Raw genomic sequence first — 26,720 nt, forward strand, 5'->3', positions numbered from 1 at the left:
CAACTCTGTAGTGAATATTTGTCGAATCCGTGATGCATGTAGCTTTTCCGGAACATGAAATTTCACGATGATGGGTTCTATGTAAATTGCATGTCTATTGGGTAGAACTCGCTCCAAGAGGATTTTTCTGCAAAAACTGCATGATTTTAGAAACTGACATTAGGAGAAATCTACTAAATCAGAGTAAAACTTTCTATGTATAAATATGCATTGTCAGTTGGATGAAAGTTCGGTAATACACATGTTCACAACTCATTAAAGAATGTTTGTTGAATCCGTGATGCATGGAACGCGTTCAGATCACGGAATGTCACGGTGAGTGAAACTAGGTAAATTACATATCTTTTGGGTACAACTCGCTCCAAGAGCATTTTTCTGCCAAATCTGCCTCATTTTCAAAACTGGCGTTAAAACTAACCTGTGAAATCTGAGAAAATTCTTCAAAGTGTCAGTAAGTCTTGTATGGTGGATGAAAGTGCTGTAATCTACTTGCTAACAACTCTGAAGTGAATATTTGTCGTATCCGTGATGCATGTAGCGTGTTCGGAACACAGAATTTCACGGTGAGCGAATCCATGTAAATTACACGTCTATTGGTTAGACCCGCTCCAAGAGGTTTTTGCCGTGAAATGGGCCTCATTTTGGAAACTGGCGTTTGGAAAGCTCTGCGAAATCAGAGAAAATGCTTCAAAGCGTCAATATGTCTTCTATTTTGTTTAAAGTCCTGGAATCCTCATGCAAAAAACTCTGTAGTGTATTTTTGTCGAATCATTTCTGCATGTAGCGTGTTCCGAACACGGAGTTTCACGGTGAGCGAATCCATGGAATTTACATATCTATTGGATAGAACATGCTCCAACAGTTTTTTCCTTTGTAAACGGTCTGATTTTCGAAACTGCTATTAGGAAAAAGCTGCGAACTCAGAGTGAATGTTTCTAGGTGTACTTATGCCTTGTATGGTGGATGAAAGTACTGTAATACACATGTACACAACTCTTTAAAAATGTTTGTCAAATCCGTGATGTATGTAGCCTGTTCAGAACACGGACTGTCATGGTGAGGCAAACTATGTAAATTACATATCTATTGGTTAGAACACGCTACAGGAGCATTTTACTGGAAAATCTGCCTCAGTGTTGAAAATGGTGTTATGAAAACGCTGCAAAATATGAGTAAATTCTTTAAGGTGACAATATGTCTTCAATGGGTTATTCAAGAAGTGTAATTCACATGCTAACAACTCAGCAGTGTATATTGGTTGAATCCGTGGTGCATGTACGTATTCAGAACATGGAATGTCACGGTGATGGTATCTATGAAAATGAGATGTCTATTGAATAGAACATGCACCAAGAGTGTTTTTCTGCAAAAACTGCCTGATTTTCTTAACTGACGTTAGGAAAACCTGCGAAATCTAAGTAAATGTTTCTAGGCGTAAATATGCCTTGTATTGTGGTTGAAAAATCGGTAATCCACATGCTCACTGTCATTAAATAATGTTTGTCAAAGCCGTGATGAATGTAACGTTTTCGGAACACGGAATGTCTCGGTGAGTGAAACTCTGAAAATAACAATTCTACTGGATAGAACTCGCTTGGATTGAATGTTTCTGTGAAAATTTCATGATTTTTGAAACTGGATGTAAGGACAAACCTGCGAAATCAGAATAACTACTTCTAGGTTTAAATATGCCTTGTATGGTGGATGAAAGTTCGGTAATCCACATGCTCACTCTCATTAAAGAATGTTTGTCGAATTCGTGATGCATGTAACGTGTTTGGAATACGGAACGTCATAGTGAAGGAAACAATGTAAGTTACATGTCTATTGGGGAGAACTCACTTGAAAAGAATTTTTCTGCAAAATGTGCCTCATTTTCAAAACTGCCATTAGGAGAACCCTGTGAAATCTGAGAAAATGCTTCTAAGTGTCAATATGCCTTGAATGGTGAATGAAAGTCCGGTATTCCACATGTTAATAACAGTGAAGTAATTATTTTTCAAACCGTGATTCATGTAGCGCTTTTGGAAAATGGAATTTCACGGTAATGAAACGATGTAAATTACAATTCTATTGAGTAGAACGAGCTACAAGAGAATGTTTCTGCGAAAATTGCATGGTTATCAAATCTGAAGTTTGGAAAAAGCTGCAAAACGGGAGTCAATATTTGTAGGTGTAAATGTGCCTTTATGTTGCAAGAAAGTTCGGTAATCCACATGTTCACAACATACTAAAGAATCTTTTTCGAATCTGTGATGCATGAAACGTGTTCAGAACGTGGAATTTCACGGTGATTGAAACAATGTAAATTACTTCTCTTTTGGGTAGAACTAGCTCGGAGAGTGTTTTTAGGCGAAAACTTCGTCATTTTTGAAACTGGCAATTGCAAAACGCTGCAAAATCTGAGAAAATACTTCTAAGAATCAATATTCAATATATTGTGATGAAAGTTCGATAATCCACATGCTAACAAATTTGTAGTGAATATTTGTCGAATCTTTATGCATGTAACATGTTCGGAACACGGAATTTCACGGGCAGGGGATTTATGTAAATTACATTTCTCTTGGTTAGAAATCACTCCAAGAGATTTTTCCTAGAAAACGGCTGGATTTTCTATACTGGCGAAAGGAAAACCCTGCGAACTCAGATTAATAGATTCTCGGTGTAAATATGCCTTGTATGGTGGATGAAAGTTCGGTAATCCGCATTCTAACAACTCTCTACTGAATATTTGTCTAATCCGAGATACGTGAAGCGTGTTTGGAACACAGAATATCACGGTGAGCGAATCTATGTAAAATACATGTCTCTTCGGTAGAACTCGCTCCAAGAGATTTTTCTGGGAAATCTGCCTCATTTTCGAAACTGGCGTTTGGTAATATACGCAAAATCTGAGAAAATGCTTCAAAGTGTCAATATGCCTTTTATTGTGATGGAAGTTCGTAAAACCTCATGCAAACAATTCTGTGGTGAATATTTGTAGAAAGCGTTATGCATGTAGCGTGATCGTATCACAGAAATTCCCGGCGATGGAATCTATGTAAATTACACGCCTATTGGTTCGAATTCGCTCCAAAAATATTTCCGTGAGAAAATGGCTTTATTTTCGAAACTGTCATTAGGAAAAATCTGCAAATTCAGATTTAAAGTTTCAAGGTGTAAATATGCCATGTATGGTGGATGAAAGTTCTGTAATCTACATGTTCACAACTCATTTGAGAAAGTTTGTTGAAATCTTGATGCATGTAGCGTGTTCGGATATTAGAATGTCACTGTGAGGAAAACAATGTAAATTACATTTCTATTGGGAAGTACTCGCTCCACGAGTATTTTTCTGCGTATCTGCCACATTTTCAAAACTGGCATTAGGAAAAACTTTTGAAATATGAGAAAATGCTTCAAAGAGTCAATATGGCTTTTATGGTGGATGAAAGTTCGGTAATCCTTATGCTAACAACTCTGTAGTGAATATTTGTCGAATCCGTGATGCATGTAGCTTTTCCGGAACACGGAATTTCACGATGACGGGTTCTATGTAAATTGCATGTCTATAGGGTAGAACTCGCTCCAAGAGGATTTTTCTGCAAAAACTGCATGATTTTAGAAACTGACATTAGGAGAAATCTACTAAATCAGTATAAAACTTTCTATGTATAAATATGCATTGTCAGTTGGATGAAAGTTCGGTAATACACATGTTCACAACTCATTAAAGAATGTTTGTTGAATCCGTGATGCATGGAACGCGTTCAGAACACGGAATGTCACGGTGAGTGAAACTAGGTAAATTACATATCTTTTGGGTACAACTCGCTCCAAGAGCATTTTTCTGCCAAATCTGCCTCATTTTCAAAACTGGCGTTTAAACTAACCTGTGAAATCTGAGAAAATTCTTCAAAGTGTCAGTAAGCCTTGTATGGTGGATGAAAGTGCTGTAATCTACTTGCTAACAACTCTGAAGTGAATATTTGTCACATCCGTGATGCATGTAGCGTGTTCGGAACACGGAATTTCACGGTGAGCGAATCCATGTAAATTACACGTCTATTGGTTAGACCCGCTCCAAGAGGTTATTGCCGTGAAATGGGCCTCATTTTGGAAACTGGCTTTTGGAAAGCTCTGCGAAATCAGAGAAAATGCTTCAAAGCGTCAATATGCCTTCTATTTTGATGAAAGTCCTGGAATCCACATGCAAACAACTCTGTAGTGTATTTTTGTCGAATCATTTCTGCATGTAGCGTGTCCCGAACACGGAATTTCACGGTGAGCGAATCCATGGAATTTACATATCTATTGGATAGAACACGCTCCAACATTTTTTTCCTTTGTAAACTGCCTGATTTTCGAAACTGCTATTAGGAAAGTGCTGCGAACTCAGAGTGAATGTTTCTAGGTGTACATATGCCTTGTATGGTGGATGAAAGTTCTGTAATACACATGTACACAACTCTTTAAAAATGTTTGTCAAATCCGTGATGTATGTAGCCTGTTCGGAACAAGGACTGTCACGGTGAGGGAAACTATGTAAATTACATATCTATTGGTTAGAACACGCTCCAGGAGCATTTTACTGGAAAATCTGCCTCAGTTTGGAAACTGGTGTCATGAAAACGCTGCAAAATCTGAGTAAATTCTTTAAGGTGACAATATGTCTTCAATGGGTTATTCAAGATGTGTAATTCACATGCTAACAACTCAGCAGTGTATATTGGTTGAATCCGTGGTGCATGTACCGTTTTCAGAACACGGAATGTCACGGTGATGGTATCTATGAAAATGAGATATCTATTGGATAGAACATGCACCAAGAGTGTTTTTCTGCGAAAACTGCCTGATTTTCTTAACTGACGTTAGGAAAACCTGCGAAATCTAAGTAAATGTTTCTAGGTGTAAATATGCCTTGTATTGTGGTTGAAAAATCGGTAATCCACATGCTCACGGTCATTAAATAATGTTTGTCAAAGCCGTGATGAATGTAACGTTTTCGGAACACGGAATGTCTCGGTGAGTGAAACTCTGAAAATAACAATTCTACTGGATAGAACTCACTTGGATTGAATGTTTCTGTGAAAATTTCATGATTTTTGAAACTGGATGTAAGGACAAACCTGCGAAATCAGAATAACTACTTCTAGGTTTAAATATGCCTTGTATGGTGGATGAAAGTTCGGTAATCCACATGCTCACTCTCATTAAAGAATGTTTGTCGAATTCGTGATGCATGTAACGTGTTTGGAATTCGGAATGTCATAGTGAAGGAAACAATGTAAGTTACATGTCTATTGGGGAGAACTCACTTGAAGAAAATTTTTCTGCAAAATGTGCCTCATTTTCAAAACTGCCATTAGGAGAACCCTGTGAAATCTGAGAAAATGCTTCTAAGTGTCAATATGCCTTGAATGGTGAATGAAAGTCCGGTATTCCACATGTTAATAACAGTGAAGTAATTATTTTTCAAACCGTGATTCATGTAGCGCTTTTGGAAAATGGAATTTCACGGTAATGAAACGATGTAAATTACAATTCTATTGAGTAAAACGAGCTACAAGAGAATGTTTCTGCGAAAATTGCATGGTTATCGAATCTGAAGTTTGGAAAAAGCTGCAAAACGGGAGTCAATATTTGTAGGTGTAAATGTGCCTTTATGTTGCAAGAAAGTTCGGTAATCCATATGTTCACAACGTACTAAAGAATCTTTTTCTAATCTGTGATGCATGAACCGTGTTCAGAACGTGGAATTTCACGGTGATTGAAACAATGTAAATTACTTCTCTATTGGGTAGAACTAGCTCGGAGAGTGTTTTTCGGCGAAAACTTCGTCATTTTTGAAACTGGCAATTGCAAAACGCTGCAAAATCTGAGAAAATACTTTTAAGAATCAATATTCAATGTATTGTGGTGAAAGTTCGGTAATCCACATGCTAACAAATTTGTAGTGATTATTTGTCGAATCCTTTATGCATGTAGCATGTTCGGAACACGGAATTTCACGGCCAGGGGATTTATGTAAATTACATTTCTCTTGGTTAGAAATCACTCCAAGAGATTTTTCCTAGAAAACGGCTGGATTTTCTATACTGGCGAAAGGAAAACCCTGCAAACTCAGATTAATAGATTCTCGGTGTAAATATGCCTTGTATGGTGGATGAAAGTTCGGTAATCCGCATGCTAACAACTCTGTACTGAATATTTGTCGAATCCGAGATACGTGAAGCGTGTTTGGAACACAGAATATCACGGTGAGCGAATCTATGTAAAATAAATGTCTCTTCGGTAGAACTCGCTCCAAGAGATTTTTCTGGGAAATCTGCCTCATTTTCGAAACTGGCGTTTGATAATATACGCAAAATCTGAGAAAATGCTTCAAAGTATCAATATGCCTTGTATTGTGATGGAAGTTCGTAAAACCACATGCAAACAATTCTGTGGTGAATATTTGTAGAAAGCGTTATGCATGTAGCGTGATCGTATCACAGAAATTCCCGGCGATGGAATCTATGTAAATTACACGCCTATTGGTTCGAATTCGCTCCAAAAATGTTTCCCTGAGAAAACGGCCTGATTTTCGAAACTGGCATTAGGAAAAAGCTGCAAATTCAGAGTTAATGTTTCTAGGTGTAAATATGCCATGTATGGTGGATGAAAGTTCTGTAATCTACATGTTCACAACTCATTCGAGAAAGTTTGTTGAAACCTTGATGCATGTAGCGTTTTCGGAAATTGGAATGTCACTGTGAGGAAAACTATGTAAATTACATTTCTATTGGGAAGTACTCGCTCCACGAGAATTTTTCTGCATATCTGCCTCCTTTTCAAACCTGGCATTAGGAAAAATCTTCGAAATATGAGAAAATGCTTCAAAGAGTCAATATGGCTTTTATGGTGGATGAAAGTTCGGTAATCCTTATTCTAACAACTCTGTAGTGAATATTTGTCGAATCCGTGATGCATGTAGCTTTTCCGGAACATGAAATTTCACGATGATGGGTTCTATGTAAATTGCATGTCTATTGGGTAGAACTCGCTCCAAGAGGATTTTTCTGCAAAAACTGCATGATTTTAGAAACTGACATTAGGAGAAATCTACTAAATCAGAGTAAAACTTTCTATGTATAAATATGCATTGTCAGTTGGATGAAAGTTCGGTAATACACATGTTCACAACTCATTAAAGAATGTTTGTTGAATCCGTGATGCATGGAACGCGTTCAGATCACGGAATGTCACGGTGAGTGAAACTAGGTAAATTACATATCTTTTGGGTACAACTCGCTCCAAGAGCATTTTTCTGCCAAATCTGCCTCATTTTCAAAACTGGCGTTAAAACTAACCTGTGAAATCTGAGAAAATTCTTCAAAGTGTCAGTAAGTCTTGTATGGTGGATGAAAGTGCTGTAATCTACTTGCTAACAACTCTGAAGTGAATATTTGTCGTATCCGTGATGCATGTAGCGTGTTCGGAACACAGAATTTCACGGTGAGCGAATCCATGTAAATTACACGTCTATTGGTTAGACCCGCTCCAAGAGGTTTTTGCCGTGAAATGGGCCTCATTTTGGAAACTGGCGTTTGGAAAGCTCTGCGAAATCAGAGAAAATGCTTCAAAGCGTCAATATGTCTTCTATTTTGTTTAAAGTCCTGGAATCCTCATGCAAAAAACTCTGTAGTGTATTTTTGTCGAATCATTTCTGCATGTAGCGTGTTCCGAACACGGAATTTCACGGTGAGCGAATCCATGGAATTTACATATCTATTGGATAGAACATGCTCCAACAGTTTTTTCCCTTGTAAACGGTCTGATTTTCGAAACTGCTATTAGGAAAAAGCTGCGAACTCAGAGTGAATGTTTCTAGGTGTACTTATGCCTTGTATGGTGGATGAAAGTACTGTAATACACATGTACACAACTCTTTAAAAATGTTTGTCAAATCCGTGATGTATGTAGCCTGTTCAGAACACGGACTGTCATGGTGAGGCAAACTATGTAAATTACATATCTATTGGTTAGAACACGCTACAGGAGCATTTTACTGGAAAATCTGCCTCAGTTTGGAAACTGGTGTCATGAAAATGCTGCAAAATATGAGTAAATTCTTTAAGGTGACAATATGTCTTCAATGGGTTATTCAAGATGTGTAATTCACATGCTAATAACTCAGCAGTGTATATTGGTTGAATCCGTGGTGCATGTACGTATTCAGAACACGGAATGTTACGGTGATGGTATCTATGAAAATGAGATGTCTATTGGATAGAACATGCACCAAGAGTGTTTTTCTGCGAAAACTGCCTGATTTTCTTAACTGACGTTAGGAAAACCTGCGAAATCTAAGTAAATGTTTCTAGGTGTAAATATGCCTTGTATTGTGGTTGAAAAATCGGTAATCCACATGCTCACGGTCATTAAATAATGTTTGTCAAAGCCGTGATGAATGTAACATTTTCGGAACACGGAATGTCTCGGTGAGTGAAACTCTGAAAATAACAATTCTACTGGATAGAACTCGCTTGGATTGAATGTTTCTGTGAAAATTTCATGATTTTTGAAACTGGATGTAAGGACAAACCTGCGAAATCAGAATAACTACTTCTAGGTTTAAATATGCCTTGTATGGTGGATGAAAGTTCGGTAATCCACATGCTCACTCTCATTAAAGAATGTTTGTCGAATTCGTGATGCATGTAACGTGTTTGGAATATGGAATGTCATAGTGAAGGAAACAATGTAAGTTACATGTCTATTGGGGAGAACTCACTTGAAGAAAATTTTTCTGCAAAATGTGCCTCATTTTCCAAACTGCCATTAGGAGAACCCTGTGAAATCTGAGAAAATGCTTCTAAGTGTCAATATGCCTTGAATGGTGAATGAAATTCCGGTATTCCACATGTTAATAACAGTGAAGTAATTATTTTTCAAACCGTGATTCATGTAGCGCTTTTGGAAAATGGAATTTCACGGTAATGAAACGATGTAAATTACAATTCTATTGAGTAAAACGAGCTACAAGAGAATGTTTCTGCGAAAATTGCATGGTTATCGAATCTGAAGTTTGGAAAAAGCTGCAAAACGGGAGTCAATATTTGTAGGTGTAAATGTGCCTTTATGTTGCAAGAAAGTTCGGTAATCCATATGTTCACAACGTACTAAAGAATCTTTTTCTAATCTGTGATGCATGAACCGTGTTCAGAACGTGGAATTTCACGGTGATTGAAACAATGTAAATTACTTCTCTATTGGGTAGAACTAGCTCGGAGAGTGTTTTTCGGCGAAAACTTCGTCATTTTTGAAACTGGCAATTGCAAAACGCTGCAAAATCTGAGAAAATACTTTTAAGAATCAATATTCAATGTATTGTGGTGAAAGTTCGGTAATCCACATGCTAACAAATTTGTAGTGATTATTTGTCGAATCCTTTATGCATGTAGCATGTTCGGAACACGGAATTTCACGGCCAGGGGATTTATGTAAATTACATTTCTCTTGGTTAGAAATCACTCCAAGAGATTTTTCCTAGAAAACGGCTGGATTTTCTATACTGGCGAAAGGAAAACCCTGCAAACTCAGATTAATAGATTCTCGGTGTAAATATGCCTTGTATGGTGGATGAAAGTTCGGTAATCCGCATGCTAACAACTCTGTACTGAATATTTGTCGAATCCGAGATACGTGAAGCGTGTTTGGAACACAGAATATCACGGTGAGCGAATCTATGTAAAATAAATGTCTCTTCGGTAGAACTCGCTCCAAGAGATTTTTCTGGGAAATCTGCCTCATTTTCGAAACTGGCGTTTGATAATATACGCAAAATCTGAGAAAATGCTTCAAAGTATCAATATGCCTTGTATTGTGATGGAAGTTCGTAAAACCACATGCAAACAATTCTGTGGTGAATATTTGTAGAAAGCGTTATGCATGTAGCGTGATCGTATCACAGAAATTCCCGGCGATGGAATCTATGTAAATTACACGCCTATTGGTTCGAATTCGCTCCAAAAATGTTTCCCTGAGAAAACGGCCTGATTTTCGAAACTGGCATTAGGAAAAAGCTGCAAATTCAGAGTTAATGTTTCTAGGTGTAAATATGCCATGTATGGTGGATGAAAGTTCTGTAATCTACATGTTCACAACTCATTCGAGAAAGTTTGTTGAAACCTTGATTCATGTAGCGTTTTCGGAAATTGGAATGTCACTGTGAGGAAAACTATGTAAATTACATTTCTATTGGGAAGTACTCGCTCCACGAGAATTTTTCTGCATATCTGCCTCCTTTTCAAACCTGGCATTAGGAAAAATCTTCGAAATATGAGAAAATGCTTCAAAGAGACAATATGGCTTTTATGGTGGATGAAAGTTCGGTAATCCTTATTCTAACAACTCTGTAGTGAATATTTGTCGAATCCGTGATGCATGTAGCTTTTCCGGAACATGAAATTTCACGATGATGGGTTCTATGTAAATTGCATGTCTATTGGGTAGAACTCGCTCCAAGAGGATTTTTCTGCAAAAACTGCATGATTTTAGAAACTGACATTAGGAGAAATCTACTAAATCAGAGTAAAACTTTCTATGTATAAATATGCATTGTCAGTTGGATGAAAGTTCGGTAATACACATGTTCACAACTCATTAAAGAATGTTTGTTGAATCCGTGATGCATGGAACGCGTTCAGATCACGGAATGTCACGGTGAGTGAAACTAGGTAAATTACATATCTTTTGGGTACAACTCGCTCCAAGAGCATTTTTCTGCCAAATCTGCCTCATTTTCAAAACTGGCGTTAAAACTAACCTGTGAAATCTGAGAAAATTCTTCAAAGTGTCAGTAAGTCTTGTATGGTGGATGAAAGTGCTGTAATCTACTTGCTAACAACTCTGAAGTGAATATTTGTCGTATCCGTGATGCATGTAGCGTGTTCGGAACACAGAATTTCACGGTGAGCGAATCCATGTAAATTACACGTCTATTGGTTAGACCCGCTCCAAGAGGTTTTTGCCGTGAAATGGGCCTCATTTTGGAAACTGGCGTTTGGAAAGCTCTGCGAAATCAGAGAAAATGCTTCAAAGCGTCAATATGTCTTCTATTTTGTTTAAAGTCCTGGAATCCTCATGCAAAAAACTCTGTAGTGTATTTTTGTCGAATCATTTCTGCATGTAGCGTGTTCCAAACACGGAATTTCACGGTGAGCGAATCCATGGAATTTACATATCTATTGGATAGAACATGCTCCAACAGTTTTTTCCTTTGTAAACTGCCTGATTTTCGAAACTGCTATTAGGAAAAAGCTGCGAACTCAGAGTGAATGTTTCTAGGTGTACTTATGCCTTGTATGGTGGATGAAAGTACTGTAATACACATGTACACAACTCTTTAAAAATGTTTGTCAAATCCGTGATGTATGTAGCCTGTTCAGAACACGGACTGTCATGGTGAGGCAAACTATGTAAATTACATATCTATTGGTTAGAACACGCTCCAGGAGAATTTTACTGGAAAATCTGCCTCAGTGTGGAAAATGGTGTTATGAAAACGCTGCAAAATCTGAGTAAATTCTTTAAGGTGACAATATGTCTTCAATGGGTTATTCAAGATGTGTAATTCACATGCTAACAACTCAGCAGTGTATATTGGTTGAATCCGTGGTGCATGTACCGTTTTCAGAACACGGAATGTCACGGTGATGGTATCTATGAAAATGAGATGTCTATTGGATAGAACATGCACCAAGAGTGTTTTTCTGCGAAAACTGCCTGATTTTCTTAACTGACGTTAGGAAAACCTGCGAAATCTAAGTAAATGTTTCTAGGTGTAAATATGCCTTGTATTGTGGTTGAAAAATCGGTAATCCACATGCTCACGGTCATTAAATAATGTTTGTCAAAGCCGTGATGAATGTAACGTTTTCGGAAAACGGAATGTCTCGGTGAGTGAAACTCTGAAAATAACAATTCTACTGGATAGAACTCGCTTGGATTGAATGTTTCTGTGAAAATTTCATGATTTTTGAAACTGGATGTAAGGACAAACCTGCGAAATCCGAATAACTACTTCTAGGTTTAAATATGCCTTGTATGGTGGATGAAAGTTCGGTAATCCACATGCTCACTCTCATTAAAGAATGTTTGTCGAATTCGTGATGCATGTAACGTGTTTGGAATACGGAATGTCATAGTGAAGGGAACAATGTAAGTTACATGTCTATTGGGGAGAACTCACTTGAAGAAAATTTTTCTGCAAAATGTGCCTCATTTTCAAAACTGCCATTAGGAGAACCCTGTGAAATCTGAGAAAATGCTTCTAAGTGTCAATATGCCTTGAATGGTGAATGAAAGTCCGGTATTCCACATGTTAATAACAGTGAAGTAATTATTTTTCAAACCGTGATTCATGTAGCGCTTTTGGAAAATGGAATTTCACGGTAATGAAACGATGTAAATTACAATTCTATTGAGTAAAACGAGCTACAAGAGAATGTTTCTGCGAAAATTGCATGGTTATCGAATCTGAAGTTTGGAAAAAGCTGCAAAACGGGAGTCAATATTTGTAGGTGTAAATGTGCCTTTATGTTGCAAGAAAGTTCGGTAATCCATATGTTCACAACGTACTAAAGAATCTTTTTCTAATCTGTGATGCATGAACCGTGTTCAGAACGTGGAATTTCACGGTGATTGAAACAATGTAAATTACTTCTCTATTGGGTAGAACTAGCTCGGAGAGTGTTTTTCGGCGAAAACTTCGTCATTTTTGAAACTGGCAATTGCAAAACGCTGCAAAATCTGAGAAAATACTTTTAAGAATCAATATTCAATGTATTGTGGTGAAAGTTCGGTAATCCACATGCTAACAAATTTGTAGTGATTATTTGTCGAATCCTTTATGCATGTAGCATGTTCGGAACACGGAATTTCACGGCCAGGGGATTTATGTAAATTACATTTCTCTTGGTTAGAAATCACTCCAAGAGATTTTTCCTAGAAAACGGCTGGATTTTCTATACTGGCGAAAGGAAAACCCTGCAAACTCAGATTAATAGATTCTCGGTGTAAATATGCCTTGTATGGTGGATGAAAGTTCGGTAATCCGCATGCTAACAACTCTGTACTGAATATTTGTCGAATCCGAGATACGTGAAGCGTGTTTGGAACACAGAATATCACGGTGAGCGAATCTATGTAAAATAAATGTCTCTTCGGTAGAACTCGCTCCAAGAGATTTTTCTGGGAAATCTGCCTCATTTTCGAAACTGGCGTTTGATAATATACGCAAAATCTGAGAAAATGCTTCAAAGTATCAATATGCCTTGTATTGTGATGGAAGTTCGTAAAACCACATGCAAACAATTCTGTGGTGAATATTTGTAGAAAGCGTTATGCATGTAGCGTGATCGTATCACAGAAATTCCCGGCGATGGAATCTATGTAAATTACACGCCTATTGGTTCGAATTCGCTCCAAAAATGTTTCCCTGAGAAAACGGCCTGATTTTCGAAACTGGCATTAGGAAAAAGCTGCAAATTCAGAGTTAATGTTTCTAGGTGTAAATATGCCATGTATGGTGGATGAAAGTTCTGTAATCTACATGTTCACAACTCATTCGAGAAAGTTTGTTGAAACCTTGATGCATGTAGCGTTTTCGGAAATTGGAATGTCACTGTGAGGAAAACTATGTAAATTACATTTCTATTGGGAAGTACTCGCTCCACGAGAATTTTTCTGCATATCTGCCTCCTTTTCAAACCTGGCATTAGGAAAAATCTTCGAAATATGAGAAAATGCTTCAAAGAGACAATATGGCTATTATGGTGGATGAAAGTTCGGTAATCCTTATTCTAACAACTCTGTAGTGAATATTTGTCGAATCCGTGATGCATGTAGCTTTTCCGGAACATGAAATTTCACGATGATGGGTTCTATGTAAATTGCATGTCTATTGGGTAGAACTCGCTCCAAGAGGATTTTTCTGCAAAAACTGCATGATTTTAGAAACTGACATTAGGAGAAATCTACTAAATCAGAATAAAACTTTCTATGTATAAATATGCATTGTCAGTTGGATGAAAGTTCGGTAATACACATGTTCACAACTCATTAAAGAATGTTTGTTGAATCCGTGATGCATGGAACGCGTTCAGATCATGGAATGTCACGGTGAGTGAAACTAGGTAAATTACATATCTTTTGGGTACAACTCGCTCCAAGAGCATTTTTCTGCCAAATCTGCCTCATTTTCAAAACTGGCGTTAAAACTAACCTGTGAAATCTGAGAAAATTCTTCAAAGTGTCAGTAAGTCTTGTATGGTGGATGAAAGTGCTGTAATCTACTTGCTAACAACTCTGAAGTGAATATTTGTCGTATCCGTGATGCATGTAGCGTGTTCGGAACACAGAATTTCACGGTGAGCGAATCCATGTAAATTACACGTCTATTGGTTAGACCCGCTCCAAGAGGTTTTTGCCGTGAAATGGGCCTCATTTTGGAAACTGGCGTTTGGAAAGCTCTGCGAAATCAGAGAAAATGCTTCAAAGCGTCAATATGTCTTCTATTTTGTTTAAAGTCCTGGAATCCTCATGCAAAAAACTCTGTAGTGTATTTTTGTCGAATCATTTCTGCATGTAGCGTGTTCCGAACACGGAATTTCACGGTGAGCGAATCCATGGAATTTACATATCTATTGGATAGAACATGCTCCAACAGTTTTTTCCTTTGTAAACTGCCTGATTTTCGAAACTGCTATTAGGAAAAAGCTGCGAACTCAGAGTGAATGTTTCTAGGTGTACTTATGCCTTGTATGGTGGATGAAAGTACTGTAATACACATGTACACAACTCTTTAAAAATGTTTGTCAAATCCGTGATGTATGTAGCCTGTTCAGAACACGGACTGTCATGGTGAGGCAAACTATGTAAATTACATATCTATTGGTTAGAACACGCTACAGGAGCATTATACTGGAAAATCTGCCTCAGTGTGGAAAATGGTGTTATGAAAACGCTGCAAAATATGAGTAAATTCTTTAAGGTGACAATATGTCTTCAATGAGTTATTCAAGATGTGTAATTCACATGCTAACAACTCAGCAGTGTATATTGTTTGAATCCGTGGTGCATGTACGTATTCAGAACATGGAATGTCACGGTGATGGTATCTATGAAAATGAGATGTCTATTGAATAGAACATGCACCAAGAGTGTTTTTCTGCAAAAACTGCCTGATTTTCTTAACTGACGTTAGGAAAACCTGCGAAATCTAAGTAAATGTTTCTAGGTGTAAATATGCCTTGTATTATGGTTGAAAAATCGGTAATCCACATGCTCACTGTCATTAAATAATGTTTGTCAAAGCCGTGATGAATGTAACGTTTTCAGAACACGGAATGTCTCGGTGAGTGAAACTCTGAAAATAACAATTCTACTGGATAGAACTCGCTTGGATTGAATGTTTCTGTGAAAATTTCATGATTTTTGAAACTGGATGTAAGGACAAACCTGCGAAATCCGAATAACTACTTCTAGGTTTAAATATGCCTTGTATGGTGGATGAAAGTTCGGTAATCCACATGCTCACTCTCATTAAAGAATGTTTGTCGAATTCGTGATGCATGTAACGTGTTTGGAATACGGAATGTCATAGTGAAGGGAACAATGTAAGTTACATGTCTATTGGGGAGAACTCACTTGAAGAAAATTTTTCTGCAAAATGTGCCTCATTTTCAAAACTGCCATTAGGAGAACCCTGTGAAATCTGAGAAAATGCTTCTAAGTGTCAATATGCCTTGAATGGTGAATGAAAGTCCGGTATTCCACATGTTAATAACAGTGAAGTAATTATTTTTCAAACCGTGATTCATGTAGCGCTTTTGGAAAATGGAATTTCACGGTAATGAAACGATGTAAATTACAATTCTATTGAGTAAAACGAGCTACAAGAGAATGTTTCTGCGAAAATTGCATGGTTATCGAATCTGAAGTTTGGAAAAAGCTGCAAAACGGGAGTCAATATTTGTAGGTGTAAATGTGCCTTTATGTTGCAAGAAAGTTCGGTAATCCATATGTTCACAACGTACTAAAGAATCTTTTTCTAATCTGTGATGCATGAACCGTGTTCAGAACGTGGAATTTCACGGTGATTGAAACAATGTAAATTACTTCTCTATTGGGTAGAACTAGCTCGGAGAGTGTTTTTCGGCGAAAACTTCGTCATTTTTGAAACTGGCAATTGCAAAACGCTGCAAAATCTGAGAAAATACTTTTAAGAATCAATATTCAATGTATTGTGGTGAAAGTTCGGTAATCCACATGCTAAGAAATTTGTAGTGATTATTTGTCGAATCCTTTATGCATGTAGCATGTTCGGAACACGGAATTTCACGGCCAGGGGATTTATGTAAATTACATTTCTCTTGGTTAGAAATCACTCCAAGAGATTTTTCCTAGAAAACGGCTGGATTTTCTATACTGGCGAAAGGAAAACCCTGCAAACTCAGATTAATAGATTCTCGGTGTAAATATGCCTTGTATGGTGGATGAAAGTTCGGTAATCCGCATGCTAACAACTCTGTACTGAATATTTGTCGAATCCGAGATACGTGAAGCGTGTTTGGAACACAGAATATCACGGTGAGCGAATCTATGTAAAATAAATGTCTCTTCGGTAGAACTCGCTCCAAGAGATTTTTCTGGGAAATCTGCCTCATTTTCGAAACTGGCGTTTGATAATATACGCAAAATCTGAGAAAATGCTTCAAAGTATCAATATGCCTTGTATTGTGATGGAAGTTCGTAAAACCACATGCAAACAATTCTGTGGTGAATATTTGTAGAAAGCGTTATGCATGTAGCGTGATCGTATCACAGAAATTCCCGGCGATTGAATCTATGTAAATTACACGCCTATTGGTTCGAATTCGCTCCAAAAATGTTTCCCTGAGAAAACGGCCTGATTTTCGAAACTGGCATTAGGAAAAAGCTGCAAATTCAGAGTGAATGTTTCTAGGTGTAAATATGCCATGTATGGTGGATGAAAGTTCTGTAATCTACATGTTCACAACTCATTCGAGAAAGTTTGTTGAAACCTTGATGCATGTAGCGTTTTCGGAAATTGGAATGTCACTGTGAGGAAAACTACGTAAATTACATTTCTATTGGGAAGTACTCGCTCCACGAGAATTTTTCTGCATATCTGCCTCCTTTTCAAACCTGGCATTAGGAAAAATCTTCGAAATATGAGAAAATGCTTCAAAGAGACAATATGGCTTTTATGGTGGATGAAAGTTCGGTAATCCTTATTCTAACAACTCTGTAGTGAATATTTGTCGAATCCGTGATGCATGTAGCTTTTCCGGAACATGAAATTTCACGATGATGGGTTCTATGTAAATTGCATGTCTATTGGGTAGAACTCGCTCCAAGAGGATTTTTCTGCAAAAACTGCATGATTTTAGAAACTGACATTAGGAGAAATCTACTAAATCAGAGTAAAACTTTCTATGTATAAATATGCATTGTCAGTTGGATGAAAGTTCGGTAATACACATGTTCACAACTCATTAAAGAATGTTTGTTGAATCCGTGATGCATGGAACGCGTTCAGATCACGGAATGTCACGGTGAGTGAAACTAGGTAAATTACATATCTTTTGGGTACAACTCGCTCCAAGAGCATTTTTCTGCCAAATCTGCCTCATTTTCAAAACTGGCGTTAAAACTAACCTGTGAAATCTGAGAAAATTCTTCAAAGTGTCAGTAAGTCTTGTATGGTGGATGAAAGTGCTGTAATCTACTTGCTAACAACTCTGAAGTGAATATTTGTCGTATCCGTGATGCATGTAGCGTGTTCGGAACACAGAATTTCACGGTGAGCGAATCCATGTAAATTACACGTCTATTGGTTAGACCCGCTCCAAGAGGTTTTTGCCGTGAAATGGGCCTCATTTTGGAAACTGGCGTTTGGAAAGCTCTGCGAAATCAGAGAAAATGCTTCAAAGCGTCAATATGTCTTCTATTTTGTTTAAAGTCCTGGAATCCTCATGCAAAAAACTCTGTAGTGTATTTTTGTCGAATCATTTCTGCATGTAGCGTGTTCCGAACACGGAATTTCACGGTGAGCGAATCCATGGAATTTACATATCTATTGGATAGAACATGCTCCAACAGTTTTTTCCTTTGTAAACGGTCTGATTTTCGAAACTGCTATTAGGAAAAAGCTGCGAACTCAGAGTGAATGTTTCTAGGTGTACTTATGCCTTGTATGGTGGATGAAAGTACTGTAATACACATGTACACAACTCTTTAAAAATGTTTGTCAAATCCGTGATGTATGTAGCCTGTTCAGAACACGGACTGTCATGGTGAGGCAAACTATGTAAATTACATATCTATTGGTTAGAACACGCTACAGGAGCATTTTACTGGAAAATCTGCCTCAGTGTGGAAAATGGTGTTATGAAAACGCTGCAAAATATGAGTAAATTCTTTAAGGTGACAATATGTCTTCAATGGGTTATTCAAGATGTGTAATTCACATGCTAACAACTCAGCAGTGTATATTGGTTGAATCCGTGGTGCATGTACGTATTCAGAACATGGAATGTCACGGTGATGGTATCTATGAAAATGAGATGTCTATTGGATAGAACATGCACCAAGAGTGTTTTTCTGCAAAAACTGCCTGATTTTCTTAACTGACGTTAGGAAAACCTGCGAAATCTAAGTAAATGTTTCTAGGTGTAAATATGCCTTGTATTGTGGTTGAAAAATCAGTAATCCACATGCTCACTGTCATTAAATAATGTTTGTCAAAGCCGTGATGAATGTAACGTTTTCGGAACACGGAATGTCTCGGTGAGTGAAACTCTGAAAATAACAATTCTACTGGATAGAACTCGCTTGGATTGAATGTTTCTGTGAAAATTTCATGATTTTTGAAACTGGATGTAAGGACAAACCTGCGAAATCAGAATAACTACTTCTAGGTTTAAATATGCCTTGTATGGTGGATGAAAGTTCGGTAATCCACATGCTCACTCTCATTAAAGAATGTTTGTCGAATTCGTGATGCATGTAACGTGTTTGGAATACGGAACGTCATAGTGAAGGAAACAATGTAAGTTACATGTCTATAGGGGAGAACTCACTTGAAAAGTATTTTTCTGCAAAATGTGCCTCATTTTCAAAACTGCCATTAGGAGAACCCTGTGAAATCTGAGAAAATGCTTCTAAGTGTCAATATGCCTTGAATGGTGAATGAAAGTCCGGTATTCCACATGTTAATAACAGTGAAGTAATTATTTTTCAAACCGTGATTCATGTAGCGCTTTTGGAAAATGGAATTTCACGGTAATGAAATGATGTAAATTACAATTCTATTGAGTAGAACGAGCTACAAGAGAATGTTTCTGCGAAAATTGCATGGTTATCAAATCTGAAGTTTGGAAAAAGCTGCAAAACGGGAGTCAATATTTGTAGGTGTAAATGTGCCTTTATGTTGCAAGAAAGTTCGGTAATCCACATGTTCACAACATACTAAAGAATCTTTTTCTAATCCGTGATGCATGAACCGTGTTCAGAACGTGGAATTTCACGGTGATTGAAACAATGTAAATTACTTCTCTATTGGGTAGAACTAGCTCGGAGAGTGTTTTTTGGAGAAAACTTCGTCATTTTTAAACTGGCAATTGCAAAACGCTACAAAATATGAGAAAATACTTCTAAGAATCAATATTCAATGTATTGTGATGAAAGTTCGGTTATCCACATGCTAACAAATTTGTAGTGAATATTTGTCGAATCCTTTATGCATGTAGCATGTTCGGAACACGGAATTTCACGGCCAGGGATTTATGTAAATTACATTTCTCTTGGTTAGAAATCACTCCAAGAGATTTTTCCTAGGAAACGGCTGGATTTTCTATACTGGCGAAAGGAAAACCCTGCAAACTCAGATTAATAGATTCTCGGTGTAAATATGCCTTGTATGGTGGATGAAAGTTCGGTAATCCGCATGCTAACAACTCTGTACTGAATATTTGTCGAATCCGAGATACGTGAAGCGTGTCTGGAACACAGAATATCACGGTGAGCGAATCTATGTAAAATACATGTCTCTTCGGTAGAACTCGCTCCAAGAGATTTTTCTGGGAAATCTGCCTCATTTTCGAAACTGGCGTTTGGTAATATACGCAAAATCTGAGAAAATGCTTCAAAGTGTCAATATGCCTTTTATTGTGATGGAAGTTCGTAAAACCTCATGCAAACAATTCTGTGGTGAATATTTGTAGAAAGCGTTATGCATGTAGCGTGATCGTATCACAGAAATTCCCGGCGATGGAATCTATGTAAATTACACGCCTATTGGTTCGAATTCGCTCCAAAAATATTTCCGTGAGAAAATGGCTTTATTTTCGAAACTGTCATTAGGAAAAATCTGCAAATTCAGATTTAAAGTTTCAAGGTGTAAATATGCCATGTATGGTGGATGAAAGTTCTGTAATCTACATGTTCACAACTCATTTGAGAAAGTTTGTTGAAATCTTGTTGCATGTAGCGTGTTCGGATATTAGAATGTCACTGTGAGGAAAACAATGTAAATTACATTTCTATTGGGAAGTACTCGCTCCACGAGTATTTTTCTGCGTATCTGCCACATTTTCAAAACTGGCATTAGGAAAAACTTTTGAAATATGAGAAAATGCTTCAAAGATTCAATATGGCTTTTATGGTGGATGAAAGTTCGGTAATCCTTATGCTAACAACTCTGTAGTGAATATTTGTCGAATCCGTGATGCATGTAGCTTTTCCGGAACACGGAATTTCACGATGACGGGTTCTATGTAAATTGCATGTCTATAGGGTAGAACTCGCTCCAAGAGGATTTTTCTGCAAAAACTGCATGATTTTAGAAACTGACATTAGGAGAAATCTACTAAATCAGTATAAAACTTTCTATGTATAAATATGCATTGTCAGTTGGATGAAAGATTGGTAATACACATGTTCACAACTCATTAAAGAATGTTTGTTGAATCCGTGATGCATGGAACGCGTTCAGAACACGGAATGTCACGGTGATTGAAACTAGGTAAATTACATATCTTTTGGGTACAACTCGCTCCAAGAGCATTTTTCTGCCAAATCTGCCTCATTTTCAAAACTGGCGTTTAAACTAACCTGTGAAATCTGAGAAAATTCTTCAAAGTGTCAGTAAGCCTTGTATGGTGGATGAAAGTGCTGTAATCTACTTGCTAACAACTCTGAAGTGAATATTTGTCACATCCGTGATGCATGTAGCGTGTTCGGAACACGGAATTTCACGGTGAGCGAATCCATGTAAATTACACGTCTATTGGTTAGACCCGCTCCAAGAGGTTATTGCCGTGAAATGGGCCTCATTTTGGAAACTGGCTTTTGGAAAGCTCTGCGAAATCAGAGAAAATGCTTCAAAGCGTCAATATGCCTTCTATTTTGATGAAAGTCCTGGAATCCACATGCAAACAACTCTGTAGTGTATTTTTGTCGAATCATTTCTGCATGTAGCGTGTTCCGAACACGGAATTTCACGGTGAGCGAATCCATGGAATTTACATATCTATTGGATAGAACACGCTCCAACATTTTTTTCCTTTGTAAACTGCCTGATTTTCGAAACTGCTATTAGGAAAATGCTGCGAACTCAGAGTGAATGTTTCTAGGTGTACATATGCCTTGTATGGTGGATGAAAGTTCTGTAATACACATGTACACAACTCTTTAAAAATGTTTGTCCAATCCGTGATGTATGTAGCCTGTTCGGAACAAGGACTGTCACGGTGAGGGAAACTATGTAAATTACATATCTATTGGTTAGAACACGCTCCAGGAGCATTTTACTGGAAAATCTGCCTCAGTTTGGAAACTGGTGTCATGAAAACGCTGCAAAATCTGAGTAAATTCTTTAAGGTGACAATATGTCTTCAGTGGGTTATTCAAGATGTGTAATTCACATGCTAACAACTCAGCAGTGTATATTGGTTGAATCCGTGGTGCATGTACCGTTTTCAGAACACGGAATGTCACGGTGATGGTATCTATGAAAATGAGATGTCTATTGGATAGAACATGCACCAAGAGTGTTTTTCTGCGAAAACTGCCTGATTTTCTTAACTGACGTTAGGAAAACCTGCGAAATCTAAGTAAATGTTTCTAGGTGTAAATATGCCTTGTATTGTGGTTGAAAAATCGGTAATCCACATGCTCACGGTCATTAAATAATGTTTGTCAAAGCCGTGATGAATGTAACGTTTTCGGAACACGGAATGTGTCGGTGAGTGAAACTCTGAAAATAACAATTCTACTGGATAGAACTCGCTTGGATTGAATGTTTCTGTGAAAATTTCATGATTTTTGAAACTGGATGTAAGGACAAACCTGCGAAATCAGAATAACTACTTCTAGGTTTAAATATGCCTTGTATGGTGGATGAAAGTTCGGTAATCCACATGCTCACTCTCATTAAAGAATGTTTGTCGAATTCGTGATGCATGTAACGTGTTTGGAATACGGAATGTCATAGTGAAGGAAACAATGTAAGTTACATGTCTATTGGGGAGAACTCACTTGAAGAAAATTTTTCTGCAAAATGTGCCTCATTTTCAAAACTGCCATTAGGAGAACACTGTGAAATCTGAGAAAATGCTTCTAAGTGTCAATATGCCTTGAATGGTGAATGAAAGTCCGGTATTCCACATGTTAATAACAGTGAAGTAATTATTTTTCAAACCGTGATTCATGTAGTGCTTTTGGAAAATGGAATTTCACGGTAATGGAACGATGTAAATTACTATTCTATTGAGTAAAACGAGCTACAAGAGAATGTTTCTGCGAAAATTGCATGGTTATCGAATCTGAAGTTTGGAAAAAGCGGCAAAACGGGAGTCAATATTTGTAGGTGTAAATGTGCCTTTATGTTGCAAGAAAGTTCGGTAATCCATATGTTCACAACATACTAAAGAATCTTTTTCTAATCTGTGATGCATGAACCGTGTTCGGAACGTGGAATTTCACGGTGATTGAAACAATGTAAATTACTTCTCTATTGGGTAGAACTAGCTCGGAGAGTGTTTTTCGGCGAAAACTTCGTCATTTTTGAAACTGGCAATTGCAAAACGCTGCAAAATCTGAGAAAATACTTCTAAGAATCAATATTCAATGTATTGTGGTGAAAGTTCGGTAATCCACATGCTAACAAATTTGTAGTGTTTATTTGTCGAATCTTTATGCATGTAGCATGTTCGGAACACGGAATTTCACGGCCAGGGGATTTATGTAAATTACATTTCTCTTGGTTAGAAATCACTCCAAGAGATTTTTCCTAGGAAACGGCTGGATTTTCTATACTGGCGAAAGGAAAACCCTGCAAACTCAGATTAATAGATTCTCGGTGTAAATATGCCTTGTATGGTGGATGAAAGTTCGGTAATCCGCATGCTAACAACTCTGTACTGAATATTTGTCGAATCCGAGATACGTGAAGCGTGTTTGGAACACAGAATATCACGGTGAGTGAATCTATGTAAAATACATGTCTCTTCGGTAGAACTCGCTCCAAGAGATTTTTCTGGGAAATCTGCCTCATTTTCGAAACTGGCGTTTGATAATATACGCAAAATCTGAGAAAATGCTTCAAAGTATCAATATGCCTTGTATTGTGATGGAAGTTCGTAAAACCACATGCAAACAATTCTGTGGTGAATATTTGTAGAAAGCGTTATGCATGTAGCGTGATCGTATCACAGAAATTCCCGGCGATGGAATCTATGTAAATTACACGCCTATTGGTTCGAATTCGCTCCAAAAATGTTTCCCTGAGAAAACGGCCTGATTTTCGAAACTGGCATTAGGAAAAAGCTGCAAATTCAGAGTTAATGTTTCTAGGTGTAAATATGCCATGTATGGTGGATGAAAGTTCTGTAATCTACATGTTCACAACTCATTCGAGAAAGTTTGTTGAAACCTTGATGCATGTAGCTTTTTCGGAAATTGGAATGTCACTGTGAGGAAAACTATGTAAATTACATTTCTATTGGGAAGTACTCGCTCCACGAGTATTTTTCTGCATATCTGCCTCCTTTTCAAACCTGGCATTAGGAAAAATCTTCGAAATATGAGAAAATGCTTCAAAGAGCCAATATGGCTTTTATGGTGGATGAAAGTTCGGTAATCCTTATTCTAACAACTCTGTAGTGAATATTTGTCGAATCCGTGATGCATGTAGCTTTTCCGGAACATGAAATTTCACGATGATGGGTTCTATGTAAATTGCATGTCTATTGGGTAGAACTAGCTCCAAGAGGATTTTTCTGCAAAAACTGCATGATTTTAGAAACTGACATTAGGAGAAATCTACTAAATCAGAGTAAAACTTTCTATGTATAAATATGCATTGTCAGTTGGATGAAAGTTCGGTAATACACATGTTCACAACTCATTAAAGAATGTTTGTTGAATCCGTGATGCATGGAACGCGTTCAGATCACGGAATGTCACGGTGAGTGAAACTAGGTAAATTACATATCTTTTGGGTACAACTCGCTCCAAGAGCATTTTTCTGCCAAATCTGCCTCATTTTCAAAACTGGCGTTAAAACTAACCTGTGAAATCTGAGAAAATTCTTCAAAGTGTCAGTAAGCCTTGTATGGTGGATGAAAGTGCTGTAATCTACTTGCTAACAACTCTGAAGTGAATATTTGTCACATCCGTGATGCATGTAGCGTGTTCGGAACACGGAATTTCACGGTGAGCGAATCCATGTAAATTACACGTCTATTGGTTAGACCCGCTCCAAGAGGTTATTGCCGTGAAATGGGCCTCATTTTGGAAACTGGCTTTTGGAAAGCTCTGCGAAATCAGAGAAAATGCTTCAAAGCGTCAATATGCCTTCTATTTTGATGAAAGTCCTGGAATCCACATGCAAACAACTCTGTAGTGTATTTTTGTCGAATCATTTCTGCATGTAGCGTGTTCCGAACACGGAATTTCACGGTGAGCGAATCCATGGAATTTACATATCTATTGGATAGAACACGCTCCAACATTTTTTTCCTTTGTAAACTGCCTGATTTTCGAAACTGCTATTAGGAAAATGCTGCGAACTCAGAGTGAATGTTTCTAGGTGTACATATGCCTTGTATGGTGGATGAAAGTTCTGTAATACACATGTACACAACTCTTTAAAAATTTTTGTCAAATCCGTGATGTATGTAGCCTGTTCAGAACACGGACTGTCATGGTGAGGCAAACTATGTAAATTACATATCTATTGGTTAGAACAAGCTACAGGAGCATTTTACTGGAAAATCTGCCTCAGTGTGGAAACTGGTGTCATGAAAACGCTGCAAAATCTGAGTAAATTCTTTAAGGTGACAATATGTCTTCAATGGGTTATTCAAGAAGTGTAATTCACATGCTAACAACTCAGCAGTGTATATTGGTTGAATCCATGGTGCATGTACGTATTCAGAACATGGAATGTCTCGGTGATGGTATCTATGAAAATGAGATGTCTATTGAATAGAACATGCACCAAGAGTGTTTTTCTGCAAAAACTGCCTGATTTTCTTAACTGACGTTAGGAAAACCTGCGAAATCTAAGTAAATGTTTCTAGGTGTAAATATGCCTTGTATTGTGGTTGAAAAATCGGTAATCCACATGCTCACTGTCATTAAATAATGTTTGTCAAAGCCGTGATGAATGTAACGTTTTCAGAACACGGAATGTCTCGGTGAGTGAAACTCTGAAAATAACAATTCTACTGGATAGAACTCGCTTGGATTGAATGTTTCTGTGAAAATTTCATGATTTTTGAAACTGGATGTAAGGACAAACCTGCGAAATCCGAATAACTACTTCTAGGTTTAAATATGCCTTGTATGGTGGATGAAAGTTCGGTAATCCACATGCTCACTCTCATTAAAGAATGTTTGTCGAATTCGTGATGCATGTAACGTGTTTGGAATACGGAATGTCATAGTGAAGGGAACAATGTAAGTTACATGTCTATTGGGGAGAACTCACTTGAAGAAAATTTTTCTGCAAAATGTGCCTCATTTTCAAAACTGCCATTAGGAGAACCCTGTGAAATCTGAGAAAATGCTTCTAAGTGTCAATATGCCTTGAATGGTGAATGAAAGTCCGGTATTCCACATGTTAATAACAGTGAAGTAATTATTTTTCAAACCGTGATTCATGTAGCGCTTTTGGAAAATGGAATTTCACGGTAATGAAACGATGTAAATTACAATTCTATTGAGTAAAACGAGCTACAAGAGAATGTTTCTGCGAAAATTGCATGGTTATCGAATCTGAAGTTTGGAAAAAGCTGCAAAACGGGAGTCAATATTTGTAGGTGTAAATGTGCCTTTATGTTGCAAGAAAGTTCGGTAATCCATATGTTCACAACGTACTAAAGAATCTTTTTCTAATCTCTGATGCATGAACCGTGTTCAGAACGTGGAATTTCACGGTGATTGAAACAATGTAAATTACTTCTCTATTGGGTAGAACTAGCTCGGAGAGTGTTTTTCGGCGAAAACTTCGTCATTTTTGAAACTGGCAATTGCAAAACGCTGCAAAATCTGAGAAAATACTTTTAAGAATCAATATTCAATGTATTGTGGTGAAAGTTCGGTAATCCACATGCTAACAAATTTGTAGTGATTATTTGTCGAATCCTTTATGCATGTAGCAT

The sequence above is a fragment of the Camelus dromedarius genome, unplaced genomic scaffold, assembly GCF_036321535.1.
Source record: "Camelus dromedarius isolate mCamDro1 unplaced genomic scaffold, mCamDro1.pat HAP1_SCAFFOLD_167, whole genome shotgun sequence".
NCBI lineage: Eukaryota > Metazoa > Chordata > Mammalia > Artiodactyla > Camelidae > Camelus > Camelus dromedarius.